Raw genomic sequence first — 20,451 nt, 5'->3', positions numbered from 1 at the left:
ACTTTTTGTTGAGAGTGACAAAACCCATCTAGGACTTGCTTTAGCAAGTAAAAGAACATAGTAATCAGAGAGCAGTTGGAAAATTTACCTGAAAGGGCTCTGATTGGCCAAATTGGGTCATTGCCTATCCCTGGACCAGGAAGTCATAATTGGGTAAGAAGAGGAAAGTGCCATTTAGATTACAAAAATTCAAAGAAAGACACTGAGGATTATTATTCAAAGGGAAAGGAAAGTACAGAGCACTACAGTTCTGTAAGAATAGAGTTGATGGGACAGCCACAATGCCAGGTACAGACATTTACTGGACTAATGAGTAGCATATATACGGTTGCCCCCATAACCCATGGGGATGTGGTCCAAGCCCCTAGTGGATACTTGAAACTCTGGATAATACCCAACCCGACCTACTGTTCTTTCCTCTACATACACTTCTTCCATAAAGATGAATTCATAAATTAGGCACAGCAAGAAATTAACCACAATAACTAATAACAAAATAGTACACTGTAATAAAAGTTATATGAACGTGATTTCTTTTTCCTTCAGAAAATCTTTTTGACAATGGGATGATTTACACCCCGGTGGGATACAGAAGGACGGTGGGAGAGTTCATCCTGCTACTCAGAACAACACACAATTTAAAACTTACAAATTATTTTATTTCTGAAATTTTCCATGTAGTTTTTTTCAAACCACAATTGATCATAGGTAATCAACACGGTGGAAAGGGAAAGTAAGAATAGAGGGGACAGTGTTGAGTGTATTGACTTTTTAATTGACATCTACTAAGAATGAAATTGAATGTTTTGTGGAAAAGAATTACATTTTACAATAGATTCTGAAACCTGCATTAATAGCATGAGTTAATATATGCATGAATATGTGCTTTGAAAACTAAAACAGAAACTACTTGTGGCTACATGGTTGTTGAGGTGGTAGGCCTGGTGGTTCCCGCCCTGGGCCGCAGCCCCAGGGAAGAGGTCAGGAGAGACATGGAGCATGCGCTGTGGGAGGACACCAGGGCTGCGTTTCTGCTGCGTTGTTTCCTTAAGCACTGGGGAAAACTGAAAGAGGACAGTTTATTTGCCCAATTAAAGATGGGCTCTCATTGAGGGCTGCCCCAGAGCCCGCAAACCACAGCATGGAGGCATTAGTGGCTGCCCAGAGCCCATATGTTGGCTAAGATGTCAGCAAGCCGGGCCACAGACGGGTCTGGTTTCCTTGTGGCTGCAGTCCTTTAAGTTAACGGACGAAATCTAACCACACAGGCTTGGAGCAGAAAGCGAGGGAGAGACTGTGACGAAGTTCGCCAGTGTAGGATCCAGGCTAATCAACCTTCTAAAAAACATGCCCTAGAACCTGGTGGGGAGGCAGGGCTTGCCAGGAGAAGCTGGGGGCCTATAACTGCTTCTCAGGAAGGCATAATGCAGGGCCACCAAGTACCGCAACTGGTCCACCACAATGCTTCCTGCACCCCAAGCCTCCAAGCAATTGCTTTGACTTGTGCCTCCTGAGCTAAAGGGAGATCGAAAGGCACCCAATAGGTAATTTTGACCTGGGGCCTTTTGGAAGGCTCCTCATGTTCTCTCAGAGGACTTCAGCTATTTACACAAAATGAAAAAAAAAAATCTGTTGAACATTGAACCTTTTGGTATTTTATTTTCCAAAAGGAACCTCAGTGGACATTTTAAAAATCAATCAGCAAGTGTTTATCAAGCAGCTAACTACCTGCAAGGCATTGGCTATTGTGGATTCCAGGAGTGGTGTAATTTAAGATGAACTGCACATATAAGATGAACCATTTTACATCCAGTATACCTGTGTGTATGTGTGGGTGGGTATTTCTGTGTGCCTAAGGAATATTGTCTTCTTCAGAGCACTTACTTTGGGAGACGGTATTCTTAATTCAATGGTGTTATCTGTGTAGAAAGTATTTCTAAAAAATCTTTTTTTGGGGGGCTTAACCTTCAGAGCCTAAGCTATATTCTTTTGAAGATGCTTGATGTGTAAAGCTATTACAAGATAGAATTGAGGAATACATTTTCTGAAAGAAATGCAGTCCACACAAAATCTTCTATGTGACTGGTAGAAACAACTTTATCATCATAATCCCAAACTGGAAACAACCCCAGTGTTCTTCATCTGATGAATGGATATACAAAATGTGGTCTAGACATATAGAGGAATATTATTCAGCCATAATAAGTAATGAAGCATTGATACATGTCATCATGTACATGAACTTTAAAAACATGCTAGCAGGGGATGTAGCTTAGTGGTAGAGTCCTTGCCTACCTTGCCAAGGCCCTGGGTTCAATCTCCAGCACTGCAAAAACAAACAAACAAACAAAATTATGCTAAGTGGAAGAAGCCAGACACAAAAGATCATATATTACAGGATTCCATTTATGTGAAACATCCAGAAAAAGCAAATCTTTAGAGACAAAGTAGATTGGTCATTTCCTGGGGTGAAAAGTGGGAAAAGGTACTGGAGATGTTCTAAAATTGGACAGTGGTAATGGCTGCATAATTCTGTATCTTTACTCAAAATTGTTAATAAATTGGGTATGTACACTTAATATTCATGAATTTTATTATATGTAAATTATGCCTCATTACTGAGGCCTTTTTTTAAAAAAAAAAAGAAAGAAGAAAGTATCCAAACTGATTTTGGAGTGATTCATGAAACATTTCTATAGTAAATATAGTTAATGGAAAGAGCTAGAAAATTCTCCCTACCAAAGTCCCAAAATCAGCCAAGAAATGGCAGCACCTTGGGAAAGAGTGCATATCAGCCCCAGGTGACTGACAGCCACTTCTCATTTGCATACTGTCTGATGGGCATTACTCCAGGAGAGCTGTCACCATCATAAGCTACTGCCTTTCTCACACTTACAACCCACTGGGGAGATAAGACATATATGAAGGTACTGACATCTATGAATAAGTAAAGTAAAATAAATTAGTTAATGTCAAACTAGTTAAAGCACTGTTTCTTTTCTCAGAGTGTGAGTTGACGGCAGAGTAAAACAAAATGAGGCGTTCTTCCTCAGCCAGTTTGCAAAATCCCTACAAACAGGATTTTGAAAGATCGGTTATGAGGAAGAGAAAAAGCCTCCATATGGGGAACATATTGTTGTGCCTCCTCCCTCCCCCAAATATTGCTGTAATAATGGATAATCTTTCATTTGAATCCCTTTGCCCCAAGTCCAAGTCTGACTGATATTGCATTTTCAAAGTCTCAGGTACATAAAAATAATTTCCACACTAGTGTCCAAATGGATGCTTGCATTTGAGATTTCAGCTGACACAGGATTGAAATCTCCCTCTCTCTGCTTTCAGCCCATTTTCCTCTAGAGCTGACATTGGCAGCCTCCGGTCTTTCTTTAGTGGATGCGCCAAAGGCAGTTGTCTCTTCCCCCACCTGTTTCTTTTTCCTCCCTGAAATCCAGAATGATTTTCCTCTTGCACTCTGAAGGATAAACCCATGCAAAGTGACCACCATACCAAACTCCATGCCAGGGGGTGGAAGTAGGATTAGCAATTTCTAGGTCCCAGCTTTGTGTGATTTTTGAAAGGCTTAGCACAGCAGGGAGCTAGGTTTGTTAATTGCGCAGATAAATGCTAGTTGACCTGTAAAATGCAGGATTAAGTTGTTTAAATCCATTCCCACTGGCAATATGGAAAGATGGAGGGACTCAGGTTGTGGTTACAGTTCTCCTGAGAGATGGACAGATGTGTGCAGGTACCAACTGCAAACCAGATTGCCTTTTGGCATCATGGAGGAGCTTCCTCAAGGATGTCTGAAGAGTAAGCCTGGGCTCTATGAATGCATGCTGTGAAAAAGATGAAGTTGCATAACACATTGTAGCCAGGTGAAACCTAATATTGAATGAAAGCATCAAGCTACCCTTAACTAAGGAGGGGAGTCCAAAGTAAAATGTGTTGGAGAACTAAGAAGCAGCCACTGAATGTTCTCACTCTTACTGGGACCAGTGACTGAGCACCTGGACATTTCAATGTATTTCTTTGGTCTGGGAGAAGGGGAGGCTGAACACTTAGTTTCTAAAACTTTAGTTAGGAAGCAATTGTTTTAGTTTCTAAAACTTTAGTTAGGAAGCAGTTGTGCATTAGTCATTATAACTCATGCACATATTTCATGTTTTATGTTAAACGTGTTTTGTGACTGTCAGCTTTGGAATATAAATATTCAGAGGACACAGATTGTATCCACGTGGACTTGATTGTTAGTGTTTAACATAGATTCTATGAGGATGCTTAAACAATGCTATCAAATTTTTCTGACTTTATGTAACAGGTCAGGAAGCTCAATGGAAAAATTTTTAAAAATAACCTCTCACCTCCATAAAATAAATTATTCTAGTCAACAGTGCCTCCCAGATTTGTCATATAAATTAGCAGGAAAAAAAAATATCTCCAACAACTAAGCCAGGGAATAAAATCCCCATGTCGGTCACCTCTTTTCTAATTATCACTAAAGCCTGACTTAGCTAGATGAAACATAGCTCAGGAGGGAACATTAAAGCTCAGACATTAACCATGATAACTAGAGTGGAAATGTATCTCTAAGAGATTGGGCAATGGTCTGAAGATATTCTAGGTTTTACTTGAGGATTACCCGGAGTATGGAGAATTGAATCCTTGCCCAATGGCAGCTGAGTGGGGGTGGGGCCTTCTGCCTGGTAAGGATGGTGCCAAGGAGCAATGAACTTCAAGTCAAGCAACAGCTCTACCAAGAATCAACCAGTCTCCATTCTCAAGGTCTCAGAGGCCAGAGAAACATGGATCAGAAATGCCTGAGCATAGCAACCCTATTTTAAGCACAGCACAGAAAAAATTATGTTAAGAACAAAGGGAAAGAAGAGATGGTTTATTTCAGCAGTGGGGATTCAACCCACTGGCTAGGCAAGTTGTTCTTCCACTAAACTACATCTCCAGGCCATCTATTTTTGATTTTGAAACAGGGTCTCTCCAAGCTTCCCAGGCTGGCCTCGAATTTGAAATCCTCCTGCCTTAGTCTCCTGAGTAACTGGAATTATAAGCATGCGCCACATATCCAGTTTAGGTAGAGATGGGTTTTTTCTTTTCTTTTTTTTTTTTAACCCAGAGAGGGAGGAGACGAAGAAGTGTCTTGGGGGTGTCTTGGTTGGATGGATAGATAAGATTTTTCATAGTTGAGAAATCTTGAGAGATATATTCTGCACCCCCTGCAATAGCAGAATTTGCCAATTGTAGATACTAAATTCCGGTTGCTAGGTTGTGAAATGTCTTGGTAAGAGGTTTTTCTCCTCTTCCTCCTCCTCCTCCTCTGCACTGAGGATTGAACCAGGAATTCACACATGCTAGGCAAGCACTTTACCACTGAGCAGCATCCTAGCCAGAGATATCTATATATTTTTTGGTTCAGGCAGTTTTTGTATGTTTTGACATGTACATATTCTAATTTCATCATCTTATCCTTGATCTGCTTCCTTTTCCCCCCCACTAACTAGCATTTGAATTACATGCTGTTGAGAGGATCTTGATTTAAGCACATCAAGAGTTACAAATAGGACTGGGGTTGTGGCTCAGTGGTAGAGCACTTGCCTAGCATGTGTGAGGCACTGGGTTCAAGTCTCAGCACCACCTATAAGTAAATGAATAAATAGAGGTCCATTAACATCTAAAAGATATTAAAACAAACAAACAGAAAGAGTTGTAAATAACAAGATTTATTTTATTGTGGTAAAATACACACAACATAAATCCTACCACCTAAGCATGTTCAGTTCAGCAATGTTAAGTGTATGTACACTGCTATGCCACCAGTCTCCAGAACTTTTTCATCTCACAAAACAGAAACCGTCTACCCACTGAACAATTCCCCATCCCTTCCTCCCCAAAGCCTCTGGAAACCACTATTCATTCTATTTATCTTTCCATGAACTTGAATACTTTTAAATATCCAACTTAAGTGGAATCATAGAGTATTTTTGTTTGTGTGTGACTTATTTCAGTTAGCATGACCTAAAGGTTTATCAAGTTGGTAGCTTGTGAAGGAATTTCCTTTCTTTTTAAGGCTGAGTAATAGTCCATTGTTTGTAGGTGTCACACTTTGCTTATCTATGCATCCATCAGTCATGATTTGGGTTGCTTCCACCCCTTGAATATTATGAATAATGCTACCATGAACATGGAAATACACTTATCTCTTCAAGACTTTACTTTCAATATTTTTTGGAACACATACTCAGATGTGGAATTCCTGGATTATGTAAGATTTTATTTTCAATTTTTTGAGGCAACTCCATCTTGTTTTCCACAGCAGTTGCACTATTTTACATTCCCACACACAGTGCACAAAGTTTCCAATTTCTCCTCATCCTCTGCAACACGTATTTGCTCATTTTATGGATTTTTTTAAAAAATGGCAGTCATCCTAATAGGTGTGAGGTGCTGATCTGTTTATTATATTTGCAGCAAACTGGCTAAGGATGAAACCTTTCCTCATTTAATAGGAATAGAGAATCCAAATGGAACTCTTTGGTAGGGAGACACAATCCAGTGGCTTCCATCGCTCTCTTGGTCAGATTCAAATTTCCTACAAGGACCATATAAGGCTCCATGATACTTGATCCCCTCTGCCCTAGCACAGTGATAATTTTATGTAATAGCCTTAATTATTTTATACATAAAGCAGAGTTTTATGATGTGGCATTTTTTACTCATGGTGTCACTGTGGCACTCAAAAAGTTTCAGATTTTGGAGCATATCAGATTTCAGATTTTCTGAGTAAAAGTGTTAATTATGGTGAGAAGAGCGCCTCCTGAATCTGGCAAGAACCAGGCAAAACTGTTCTAGCTCCCAAACTCTGCTTCTCCTAGCTCCAAAGCCCTACACTGCTCTCTACTAATAGTCTCTCCGTTGTTTCCAAAGAAGCATGGAATGTGAGAACCAGCAGAGGCCCTGGAGTTTACCATAATACTTCAGTCCTCCTTTTTGGTTAGAGTAGAAAACCAAAGTTCAGAAAAGAGAATTGATAAGCTTAGAAATCCAGCTTGGCTTTAGTGTGTTATAATTATAATAAAAGATTATACTAACTTTAGGCACTAATAAGTGACTTTGAGTTGACCTCAATGTATTTGACTATCACTTTGTGAATGGCCTTGTGCAGGCTTATAAGTGTCAAGATAAAACAGTGAACCTTACAATTCCAGCCTATGTTTAATCCCATCATTGACCTGACTGTATCTAGTGATAGGAGTCTATGCAATCAGGTAAGATGACAGTTCACAGACTTGCCAATAATTGGGTCATTACTGGGGAACCTGACTGTGGATGTGTTAACCCAGAAGTTGAGGGTTGAATGAAGAAGAAAAACTTAGTCAGGGACATGGAATCAAGGGTCTAGAGTCATAGTTGACCTTAAACATAACCTAATCCCTATTTCCTCTCAAAAATAGGGGAATTAGACACATGGATTTTGGAACAAAGAAATGGATCAAAGTTGATGAAGAAAGGAAGACAATGAAGATAAGAAAATGGAACTAGGTCAACAAGTAACATGTCCATAAGGCAATCCTTTCAGTTCAGTCATGGAGGAATACATTTGTGCATAATGGTTGCAGCTTAGAAAATGTGTCAGCCTAGAGAAGTTACATCTTTTCTCTCCTGGTGCCCTTTCTCATCTCCTCACCCAGAAATAATTGCTGTCTTATTGTTTTCCTCTAATGTACCTCTTACCCTTAAATCAAATCCTGCTCTTTGAAAAGTAACCAGTGTCCATGTTGAATGTCTTAACATAGGTGGAACAATAAGGGCTTAATATCACCTCTCACACTACGATTGGTAATGTCTGTCAAGCATCCTGTGTAGAGAGTTCTGAGGCACATCACAGGCTGAGGGGGGGATAACAAATAAAGCTGTCAGTCGCAGGTAAGGGATGGCCAATTAACGTTCTCAATCACAGGCAAAGGAAGGAAACTTGATGGGGTGCTGGGCCAGGTATTTAATGTATGTGGCAGAGTTAACATATTTAAGTTCATTATTACTTGCCTCAAGATTATTGGCAACTTTAATCTTACTTCTAATTTGCATAACAAGTTTTGTCTTCTGGAAAAGAATTTTAGATATCAACAACAAGTGAGAAAGATATTCCATGGACTCAGTATCTTCTATGATCATATCACTAAGCAAAAAAAAGGACTTTCCAAAAGATCTATAAACATCCTTACATGCTTTTGAACACATCTTATTTAACTCTCAGACAAAGCCTCAAGAATCTTCTTTATGTCAGAAATCAAGCTTTTAACTAACTCCCATGCAGTCAGTAAATAAAGCTGGACTTTCACCTAGGCTCTGGCAATTTCTGGAGCTCAGGATATCCTCACTACACCAATAAATAAGTTTCTCTTTTGTCTTTTCTTAAAGCAAAGAAATGAGGGGCAAGGAAAGGGAAGGTTCTATAGAAAAAGGAAAGAAGACGCCTGCCTAAGAAATTGGGGGTGCAAAGGATACATTCAAATCCCAAGACTCATGAAATTTCAAATCCACTTAGGAACTCAGAAAAGGTGAACATAATCCACTGCTGTTATTTATATGATGAGAAAATAAGTCATCAGACCTGGGAGTAATTAATCAATGAAGACTTCCTGGAAGGAATAATTTTAGATTAGGGTTTTGAAAGATGCATAAGGTGGAGGAGAAGACTCTGAAAATAAGAAAATGAGAATGTCATTTCATTAGTTCTAGCTTTTCAGATGGACCACATAGGCAAATGTGTTTAAATGTGAGAAGCTATATTTAAAAAATCATCTTTTATTTCTTGAGAAAATTCTATTATGTTCTATTTCAATGACCAAAACTCCAGGGGGCCTGGAAAGGTTATTAAAAAGAAATTGGTCATTAAATTGAAACTATCTAGTAGACGACTTTTAAAAGCCAGCTGTCAAAAAAAAAAAAAAGCTTCACTGAAATATAAGAGGTCATCATCAAGTTTTCACAGAGGAATTATATGACTAATATGGCATGATCTCTTTTCTGTCTGTCTTCTTGGTTTGACCCCAGTGGAGTCAAAAACAGATTGGTGAAGTGAGAGTAGGAAAGAATAAATGTGGTTAGTGTACTGATATAATCTGTGCCAGATGCTTTCTTTTCCTGTGTCACAGATGTGGCCTTAGTGACCAGCTAGGGAGGTAGGAAGGAAAGTTGGGGCGGTGGTGCAGCCCAGTAACCTTCCAAGGTTTTAAATCTCGATTTCAATATCTAGGCAAAGCATCACCTGCTGATCCACCATGAGGGAAAGAGTTCTGAGAGGAAGATCCTTGGCCTGTCCTTGATGCCTGAGGTGGCATCAAATACACCATGGGAGTAAAAATAAGTTCATTTCATAGTTTAGAGAAGTATTCTAATCAGAATTACGGAATTGAGATTGCCATGCATACCTGGGAAAGGTCTCTCCCCATACCATGTGGTTCTTGTAGGCATAAATCTCTAGTTGACTAGTCAAAATATCTCATCCTCCTGGATCCAGAGAGATGGACACAGTCTCATCAGGGTCCTCTGCAGAGACTGATATCAACTGAATGACATGCTGGGGAGAAAAGGTTCTCTGTTTTCTCTTTATCTTGAAGGATGGCACAAGCTAGGGATATCTAGTGATTACCTTTGATATCACATGGAGGAATTCTGACTGAAATCAACATAATTAGCTGTCTGTAGAACTAAGAGATGTCAGAGAAAACAAAGTCCTAATGTTATAATTCGAACCGCTGGATCCAGCTAACCTGAAATCAGTTCACCTCTTAGTCTTCCTGTTTATTTAAACCTACAATTTCCCTTTAACACTTTGGCTAGTTTTCATCTCTATCATTTACATCCAAAAGACTCCTTGCTAATTTAGAGGGAAGAGCCTGGGAGAAATCAAGCAAGGTGCCTGTTCTAGAATTTGTTTGTTTGTACCATAGATAAGGAGCTGGATCTTTTCACGGAGCCTTTTAGAGAGCATCCCTCACGGACATTCCCTTGGTACCAGCTTCTTCTCTCTCATTTTTATTAGCCTTCTCCTCTAACCCCCATCCCCACCAAACACCTTTTCTCTTAGAATCTACCCTTTTCTCGAAAGAAATAGTCAAATTTCAGACCCCTTGAGTTTTTTTCTTGTATAAGTAACATTTACATCCTCAGACTTCAGAGGGTATCAGCAGATTTACTCACATATTCAGAATTTCTGCTCTCAGCTATGACTAAAAGGCTCTGGTGTTGGGGTCTGTTGGCTCCTGCATGAAAAGAGGCACTTTAAGCTTCTATCCAGAGGACAGGGGAAGGGAGGGGTAAGACAACAATATCTACTCTGGGCCTCGGGCACCTTCGCCTGTGTACTGGAACACAAGCCACAAAATCAAAGATGAGTTTAGTCATGAAAACACTTGCCTCGTCTAAATAAGAAATTTCATATTCCCCATTATCATAAATTTGACACCTGGAGAGCAGGAACTCTGGATCATTGTTTTAAATAAAGCATTTATCCCTTCACTATTCTGAGTTATCTCCAAATTTAATGCACATAAATCCCTAAATTAATGGAGAATCAACTGCTCCAGTTCCAGTCATTTCTTCCCAATCACTTGTTTTCCGGATTTATGTCACTGGGGTGGGGGTCAAGGTGAGAAGTTGGGTTGGAAAGCAGGTCCAATTGTTCTACCATAGTGGTAGAAAGATATATGGGGGGATAGGGCTTGAAATCAAATTCCTTGCATGTATGATTTTGTCAAAATTAACCCAACTGCTATGTATAATTAACATGCTCTAAAAAAGATATATATGATCTCATTTAAGAGTGTGGGTATTGTGGTTTGGATTTGGAATGTCCCCCAAAGGCTAATGTGTTAAGGCTTAATCTTCAGCGCAGTAATTATCAGAGCAGGCTTTACGGAACTGATGAGGGACATTGATGAGGGACCTGACCTCATCAATGGATGTATCCTGTGATGTGTTCATAATTGAATGAATCATTGGGAGGTGGTAGAAATTGTAGGAGATGGGGCCTATTGGAGAAAGTCAGTCACTGGGGGTGTGCCTGGAAGGGTATATCTGGTCCCCAGCCCCTTCCTCACTCTGTCTCTCTTGCTTTGCTTCTTGACCACCACAGCGAGCACCTTTGCTCTACCATATTCTGCGTCACTAAAGGCCCAAGGCAGCAGGGCCAAGTGACCATGGACTGAAATCTCTGAAACTCTGAGTGAAAATAAATCTTTCCTCCTTTAAGTTGATTTTCTTGGATATTTTGTTATAGTGAAGAAATGTTGGCTAACATAGTGAGGAATAAATATTCAAGAACTTGAAATAACTTTTGACTGTAAACTGACCTGATGCAAAAAGTCAGAACTTAATTATGTATGTGCTTAGGAAGGTCTATAAACCTAGGAAAAAAAATTTCAGGATGAAGTTAGAAGTCATATAATAAAAAGATATGGAGAAAGAAAGTGAATTATTCCTAGGTATTTGTACTTAAATAATACTTGTGTATTAATTAACACATAATTTTTTACTATAGTAGCTTCCTAAGTATTTTGGAAATATTAACTCATGTAATCCCCACAACAACTGTATGAGATAATTCACTAGAATGTGTAATGATTTTAATTTTTTTAGAGTTTATTTTATTGGTTCTTGTTAGTATATATCCATCATTTTAATAACACTTTAGTATCAAAATAGCAATAATATTTAAAAAATGAGAAAATAAGGCACAGACTAGCAGCAAATATCTGTAAATGACATATCTGATAAAAGACCATTATCCATAAGCTACCAAGAATACTTAAAACTTAGCGATAAGAAAATTAACAACCCAATTGAAAAATGGGCAAAAGATCTGAATGGATACCTCACCAAAGTAGACAGTTAGCTAATAAGCACACGAAAAGATGTTCATCGTCATGTCATTGGAGGATTTCAAATTAAAACTAATAGCAATGATGACAGTTAACATTTTTCAAATCCTTACTGTATTCCTACTTTATAAATAAACCTCATTTAGCTTTCACAACACACTAAAGTAGTTACGGTTATCGGATTAAGTTGTCTGTCAGGTGTACTCAATTGAAGAATTTGCCCTTGAAAGGTTATACTAAAACCCAAAGTCAAAGTATCATATTAGTTACCAGAAATGTGTTTTGAGATATGCATTAAAAAAGAATTGAAGCATTATTTCCATATTAATTGTACCATATAAACTCAGTCAAAAATGAGTTTAATATATCTGGATAAACTCTTCCCATGGTCTTGGACCTTGCTTTACATTTGCTCTAATATGACTCAATGTAAGAAGTGACATGAATTGCTAAACTGAGTATGTTGAAAATTAAAAAGAGGCTGAAAATTATTATACATAGATCATAAATTGGAAAGAATGTACAGCAAGTCTGAATTACGCATTGCAAAATAGGCAGTAAATTTTGGGCAAAACGGTTGCTAACAATTTCCAAATAACTAATAGCTAGTTGATGAGTGGTATCTATGATACCAAAACCCCATATTTCCCTCTTGGGAGAACAGCTGCAACGATACTTGATTTTGTGGCTAAAACAGGACTTGTGGATTTGCAAGTAATAACCTGGACCACCAAGCTGTATCCGATGCTGTTCGTAGTAATGCTTGCATACCTTTTGACATGAATTGTACATATTAACTATAATAGAGTAGAAATTCTAGTAATAGCTGTATGTAGCTGCTTTCTCTCTGACATCTGTAGACCATAAGACAAGAATATAGACTAGAAGAATAGAATAATCAATTGAAAAAATTTGATCTCCAGGGGCAAATTTTTCTATTGATCCCAATTATACAACTATTTATGGAAGAGAAAAACCAAGGCTTGGAGAGATTAAGTAACTTTTCAAAGCCCACAGTTAAGATTTCAGTGCCTATCTGTCTGACAGCAAGCTTGTACTCTGAATTACTGCACTATAATCTATTAATATTTAGTTACTCTTAATAATTTACAGCTTTAGTACAGTTTTAGTTTTACATCTTTGCACAATTGAGTGAAAAAGCAAGCATATATCTAACACCTATACATATTTAACAAGGGTATTACCCAGGTATTACTATTCATCTGAAGGGAACTTATTCAAACTGGAAGTATAGGACACAGAAAAAATTAAGGGCTGATGATGTGGCTCAGTGGTAGAATACTTGCCTAGCACATGAGAAGTCTTGGGTTCAATCTCCAGTACCACCAAAGCGGGAGAGGGGACTTTTGAAAGTCCCCTTTGTAACAATTCATACTAATAAAATTATAGGACAAAGTCTGGGTCAGTACTTAAACTTGTCTTGGGGGCAGTTTTTATGATCTTAATTATCATGCTGTCAGTTTGATGGATGTTGATTGGCTATCAGAAGTGGTCTTAGATGGCACATGCAATTGGATATTTTAAGAAGAGCTTAATAAAATTGGGATTTTCAAGTGGGGGACATTTACAGGGGTAATACAGAATTCTGAGCTAGTTACTGGAACCCAGAGAGGGTAGCTGTATTGAGGAGTGAGGACGGCCCATAAGGAGCTGGGACCTTCAGTAGAGGGACATGGCTGACCAGTAGCTACTTGTAAGGCAGAGAACTAGAGGAAGAATTACCCTGACTTCCTTTCTATGTCACACTATGATCTCCTGCCAGCACTTCCAATTGGCCACAGGCAATAGGAAGCCGGAGTATCAGGGATCCTGGTGATGCAGTTGGCATTGCAGCCTCCTAAAACACATACAATGAGGAGAAAGAATAAAGACATCTTACGGGAAAACAGACAATATGCATGAAATTAGCACTGACCCACATCAGTGCAGGTGCTTTGACACAGCTCCTGTATCTAGCACTGAGTAGGAATACCAGCACCATCCTGAGCAGCCCGCTGGCCTGACTACTGTAATCTTCTCAATCTCTATTCCCATCCTTTACATTCACATCAACCTCCCACAGCTTTGGTCCTTTTCTGCTCTTCCTCCATCAGCTAGCATAACTGAGGAAGTACACAGAGCTGAAAGCTCCTCCCACCTCAAAGTTTAGCTCTACATTTACACCTGGCCCTGATCTCTTGGGTGGCCTTGTTGTTTATGCCAACAACTTCCTCTTCTCCGGAAATTTCACAATCCTATCTTCTCAGTAGACATCTGCTACAAGGTAGGTTCACAATGGTTACAGACATAAACAAAGGCCAGAACCCCAGAATCTCCCCCCCCTTCTGCAAAAAAAAAAAAAAGTCAGAACTACTTTGTTCCTGTTTCTTCGCTTGTGCAAAGAGCATGTGGTTATTGCATAAGCAACATGAAGAAATGCTGGAGCCTGAGTGTTTGTTCAGGGCACTGGGTGGGGCATGAAAGTATCAATATGTGGGCCGAGTTCACAATTTTCTTACTTCATCCTTCCTTCTAAACCACTTGAGGCACTGATGGCCTAGTTTTCCTTTACTTGTACATGATTTTATAAGGCTTACCTTAGCCAGGATGCTCCACTGTAATAATGCTGTGCTCAGTTCTGCTCTTCTAGGTAATGCTCTGTGCTCCGGTTCTTTGCTCTGGTCCCCATCAAAGTATACTTATTCTGGGTCTCATTTTGCACCTTTAGTTGAAAACAAGAGGAAGAAACTAAAAGATAAAACAGATCAATTTTATTACTGTTTACTTGGTCACTGTGTGCTCTGAAGAACCCTAGGAAACTGCAAAGTTATTCCAGAATCTACCTTCCTGAGAGGAGAGAGCCAAGAGAAAAGAAGGACAAGAAAGAGAGCTTGGGATCTCCTACTCACACTTGAACACCACACATCTTCTTTCATTGTTTTATATACTGAGACTCCACGTAAGATTTTAATTATAAAAGATGTAGCTCTAGCTCTTTAAAAGAGAGAAAAAAAAATGGTTGCATACCACTGATAAAAGCATTGGTCCTCACAGGATACTTCTGTTTTGATAGGGGATTAGGAATGTGGGTGGGGATTACAAATGAACTGGGAAACAACAAAGCTTTCCAGGTAAGAGTGTGCACACTGGGTCTTGACTGCTGGGATCATATTCAAGTTCTGCCCTTTACCAGGCTTTCTACCAGAGCTTTAAAACCTCACACTCCCCAAGCTGGTGGTTCTTGGGTTGCAACTCTGAGGATCAGGGCCAGGCTTTTGAGCCAAAGGACCCCTATGCTGGGTTCCCACAATACTGCTTTTGAACACAAGTGTTGTCTAGTAAGACTGTCACATGCACAGAAGAGGAAGAAGAGAGGAAAGAGAAAACAGGGCCCAGTAGGTGCTAAATATACTAGACGTGGTTTTAGTTTAGACAAAGTGATGGGGGTGGGGTGGGGGAAGACTATTGCAAAACTTCAGCATCTCATTACTACAGTTTTCAGCTCCTATTTCCCATGTCTATCAGACATGTGCCTTGCATTTTCCTTAGATGGACCATAGCTCCATGCTATCCTACACTCTTAGTTTGCTGTAATGGAAGCTTAAAGAGAATGAGCCCATTTTCCACTCTTTTAATGAGCATTTGCTTCTTGTCCCATCATATTCCCTCATTGATCTCCCTTCATATGGTTCCAGATTACATGGCTGACAGAAACCTGACAGACCTCAGAAAAACAGAAGGTGCACCCAAATATCTCAAGTTTTCACTGCAGCAGTTTCTGGTATCCTGCTACCTCCCCTAAAAGTATAAGTATAAATGGAGTCTTAAGCTAATGACAAAACGAAGTGAGGAGAACACAGATTAAACACAACAAAGAACATACTTGCTGAAGATGTGAGAGACAGTGCAATAGGTTACCAAAGAATGTCATCAACTCCACTTCCCAGAAAACCAAAAGTAATAGCAAAGGGGACTGCCAGTTTGGGCTGGTTGAAGTACCAGGAGCCAAGAGACAGGGTTAAATGACTGGCAATTCCTTTCTAGGACACAGGAGAGACTGGTGATTAAACAAACAGACTTCTGAGTTAGACAGACCTGGAAACGAGACCCAGTTCTATCATTCACTAGCTGTGAAATCTTGGGCACCCTACTTAACCTCTCTCCTGAGAGTCATATGCAGACTAAATAAGATTAATGGGCCCTGAGTGTTTAGCACAGAATCTGACACCATAGAATGTTCTTAGTAAATATTAGCTTCAGCATTTGGCCTTGAGTTTCATTCGTCCTTTTCTTTCAAACCCCATGTCCCTGGCATCCATAGAGATCTGTTCTCATGTATCTGCTGAACTTAAGTGTCTTTGCGACCCACCCCAAAATTGCAAGACTCCAACTCTACCCAAGTTCCACAGTCTCAACTGGTTCTCTTAGCTGGAAGTACTACTTCCAACCAAACTCTAAGTGATGTGGTTTCCAATGAAACAAAGGTCATGTTTTATCATTTGATGTAACACCTGTAGGACATAATGAAGATCCTACTGCTGACAGCTTGGCTACTTCTCTTCATTCTTCAAGCCTGGAATCACATGTTCAAAGAGCTATGGTCCTTGGAGGGAATCTTGGCATCCTTTAGCCTGGGATAAATGCTCTGCCACAGGTAAACCTAGTATGAGCACAGAGCACCAACGTGGGCAATGGTGTCTATACGGAAGTCTTCCTCGTGCTGTTGACTTCCTCATAGAGTCTTCAAGAAAGGGCAGAAATTGATGAGTTGGGGTGTCAGGAGAGAAGCAGTTAGAGAAAATATTCTCTAACTGAAGTTCTCTAATTAGGAGAACTTCAGGAAAGAAAAAGAAACAAATTTTAAATGGTTTTCAGTTTGGGGTAGCATCCATTTCTCAATCCATATTGAATTTTCCAAAATAGAAAATGAAGGTAGATTTTGCTTTTTAATCAAATATATGATTAGTTCAGGATCATGTATATTAAAGTCCTAAAAATATGAGTGAGTTAGTTTGGTTTGGTTTGGTGGGTGGGCGGAGATGGGGGGTGGGGACAGTACCAGGGATTGAACTCAGAGGTACTTAACCAGTGAGCTGCATCCCCAGCCATTCTTTATATTTTATTTAGAGACAGGGTTTTGCTGAGTTCCTTAGGGCCTCACTAAGTTGCTGAGGCTGGTTTTGAACTCGGAATCCCCTTGCCTCAGACGCCCAAGCTTCTGGGATTACAGGCAGGCGCCACAACGCCCAGCAAATTTCTGAGTTTTTAAAATTACTTAATCTAAACTTTCAACCTGAACCCTCTACAGTATCTCTGATAAGCATTTGTCTAACTTGAATACTTACAATGCCAAGGAGCATAATACTGGGAGATGCAACTCATAAGCAAATTTTACTTATTTTTGAAACATAATACAGGAAAATGAACAGATGAGAAATATGTAGTTTGATGAGTTTTGATAATATACCTGTGTATCCAGTGGCTGAATCAAAATGCAGAAAATTTCATCACCCAGAAAGCTTCTCCATGCCGTTTCCCAGTTATCCATCCCTCCTGTTCTGTTTTTATTCCCGGAGATTAGACTGGCATGATCCTGGACTTCATGAAAGTGGACCACATTCCTGTGTGCCTGGATTTTTTTTTCACTTTACATAATAATTTTGAGGTTCATCTATGTTGTATGTTTAAACAGTCTGTTACTTTTTGTGGCTGGACAATGTCTTACTGTATGAAAATACCTCAATTTGTTTACCCATTCTCCTATTAGTGGACATTTGCATTGTTTCCATAGTCAGAATTTTAGAAATAAAGCCACAGTGAGCATTCTTATATAGATTTTTTTTTGTTTCCTATAGAGAGATAATTTCATTTCTTTTGAAATTCCTGGATCATGAAGTAGAGAAATATTTATATGAAAAACGTCAGTTTTCCAAACGGCTAAAGCATTTTATATTTTTCCCCAGCATTACATAAAAGATCCAGTTGCTCTGCGGCTTCTCCAACATTTGGTATTGTTAGAATTTTTAAATTTTTCCCCTCCCAGGGGGTATGTAGTGGTGTCCCTTTGTGGTTTTAATTTGGTTCCCCTGATGATCAAAAACGCTGAGCCTTTTTTATGTGCTTGTTGGTTCTGAATGTATTATCTTTTGTAAAGTGTTTGTCCAATTCTTTTGCCTTTTAAAAAATTGTCTTTTTATTATTGTTTGCAAGAGCTCTTCATATGTTCTGTTTATGAGTACCATGGCCCTATGGAAAAAATTTCTAGTTTGAAGATACATACCCAGGGTTTAAAATCTTGACTCTGTCTGTATGTCTTTATATGTGTGTGTGTATATATATATATACACACACACACACACACACATATATATATATATATATATATATATATATATATATGATGCCAAGGAGCATAATACTGATGCTCACAGTATGGACACAATACATTTATTTTATTTATTTATTTTTATGTGGTGCTGAGGATCGAAGCCAGTGCCTTACATGTGTTAGGCAAATGTTCCACCACTGATCTACAACCCCAGCCCCTTCTGTATGTCTTTTACAAGGAACTCAATGTCTGTGAACTTCAGCTACTTTGTGGGTAATATGAAAATCATTTCCAGCATACAGGGTTCCTTTGAGAGCTTGGAGAGCACATATAAAGCACTGAACCCTGTTCAGGTCTTGGCACATTATAGGCACTTAAAATAAAACTTAAAAGTAGTATTACAAATGTTTAAAAGTGTTAGCTAAGCTGCTCATCCCCAAACCTTTTCTATATTAGGTTAGGTATCATCAACTTTTTCATAAAATATGATTTTCAGATATTGTTGCCATAAGTTATATTTGACACATTTTACAAGTTCAGTAAGACAGTCATGTGTTGCCGCAGTCTGGCTGGGCACAATCAGAAGCCACTTGTCAAAAGAAACTAACTTTATTTTTAGAACCACACACGCCAAACAAAACAGCCTCTCAGGAAAAACCCTCAGAGCCTCAACTGCCACCACCGGCTTTCCACAAGCCTCTCTCTCCCACATAAGCTTCTCTCCACCTCCCACAATCCTCCTGCTCTTGAGGCCGATTGGCTGGGTCACGTGGGCGGAGCCAAAAAAGTCCCCCAATGAGCAGCTCCGTGGTCTGAAAGGGCAGGGAAACAGCCCAATGAGCATCACCGCAGAGGAGCCAATCAGCTAGATGTTGCTGGGGCCGAGGAGCCAATCAGCTAGATGTTGCTGGGGCCGCTGTGAGCCAATCATCAGCCGGCAGCTGGAAGTTTGCTGGGGCCCCTTCGGCTGTGGCTCTCAACAATGTGTGGTAGCACACACCTGTAATCCCAGCTACTCAGGAGGCTGAAACAGAAATATCACAAGTTCAAGGCCAATCTCAGCAACTTAGTAAGTCTCTGTCTCAGAATAAAAATAGAAAGGACTGGGGGTGTGGTTCAGTGGTAGAGCACCCCTGGGTTCAATCTCCAGTACCAAATAAGTAAACAAATAAATATTCAGTAAGACTTGGGTACCAACCAAACAGAGAAGAGAGGCCACTAGGCTGGATCAGTCTGGGAGGCCCTGGTGGGGCAGTAATTGGTGTTTCCGTTACCTGATCCTGGGGGAAGCCCACAGCATCCTGAGGAATGGCATATTGGCTGAGATGGTAAGGGGATGGTATTGCTCAAATATTACAGAAATAACTATTTAACAAAGAGTATAATACGTATTTCAATGTTTTTAGAACCATAACACAATTATTAAAAACTTGCCTACTGATTCTCACTACTGTTTTCTTTATGATCTTGGAAGGAACCATTGACTGTTTTTCAATATTACTTTTCACTTCTAATGGGAAGTGAATTCTTCCATATTGCTCAACATTAATTCTCTATCTTTCAGCATCCTTTGCAAGTAGGTGGCCATGTGACTAAGTTTTGACCAATGGTCTGTGGGCAAAAGTGATGTATACATATGAATTTGTGCACTTCCCCTCTTACTGGATGAATTCAGAATGTGCTGGTGAGCCATTGTGGATCATACAGACAAAGGAGGCATGCTGGGATAGCAGAACAGGGAGACAGAAGAAGCCTGAACTTCTGACAGCTGCCTGGAGCATGGCATTGATCTATCTAGCTGATGTGTGAGAGAAAATGGATTTCTGTCTCATATAAGCCACCATCATTTTGAGTCTCTGTGATAAGCAGGTGAAGTTTTATTGCAGCTAATATACTGATCCTAAAACTTGTTTCCTGCTACCCCAGCCTCACCCTGGTTTTCTAACATGATCACTGTATAACCACATGTTGAAATTGACCTAAGTGAGTTTGGTCATGCCTATCATTAGTTATTCGAAAGATAAAGATAGCTGCCGAGTTACAGCCTGTGAGGGTTTGTTACTCTCATAACCTCACTGCCAGATTTTAATGATAGCAAAGATCACATCAAATTCTGCCACACATACAGATGCTTATTAAATAAACAATTGTTACCAGCAGAGCATATGACGGCCCTCCCTCTCTGCTAGGTGCCTTTGTCCTCACTTAGTGGGTCCTTTAGCTATGCAT

At 39.6% G+C, this 20,451-nt stretch overlaps 1 long non-coding RNA gene across 1 annotated transcript in view; it reads right to left on the bottom strand.

Annotated features, from left to right (window-relative positions):
• Positions 1-621: 621 nt before the first annotated feature.
• Positions 622-20,451, bottom strand: part of LOC125613973 — a 38,733-nt gene continuing 18,903 nt past the window's right edge. Inside the window, exons 2-4 of the long non-coding RNA XR_007344620.1 lie at positions 14,492-14,616; positions 2,296-2,326; positions 622-1,064 (exon numbers count right to left, since the gene is read on the bottom strand). This is a non-coding gene — a long non-coding RNA (uncharacterized LOC125613973). The remainder of the gene's footprint in view (positions 1,065-2,295; positions 2,327-14,491; positions 14,617-20,451) is intronic.

The sequence above is a fragment of the Marmota marmota genome, unplaced genomic scaffold (assembly GCF_001458135.2).
Source record: "Marmota marmota marmota unplaced genomic scaffold, marMar, whole genome shotgun sequence".
Classification (NCBI taxonomy): domain Eukaryota; kingdom Metazoa; phylum Chordata; class Mammalia; order Rodentia; family Sciuridae; genus Marmota; species Marmota marmota.
The sequence above is the reverse complement of the archived record's forward strand: the minus strand, read 5'-3'. Positions and strand labels throughout refer to the sequence as shown.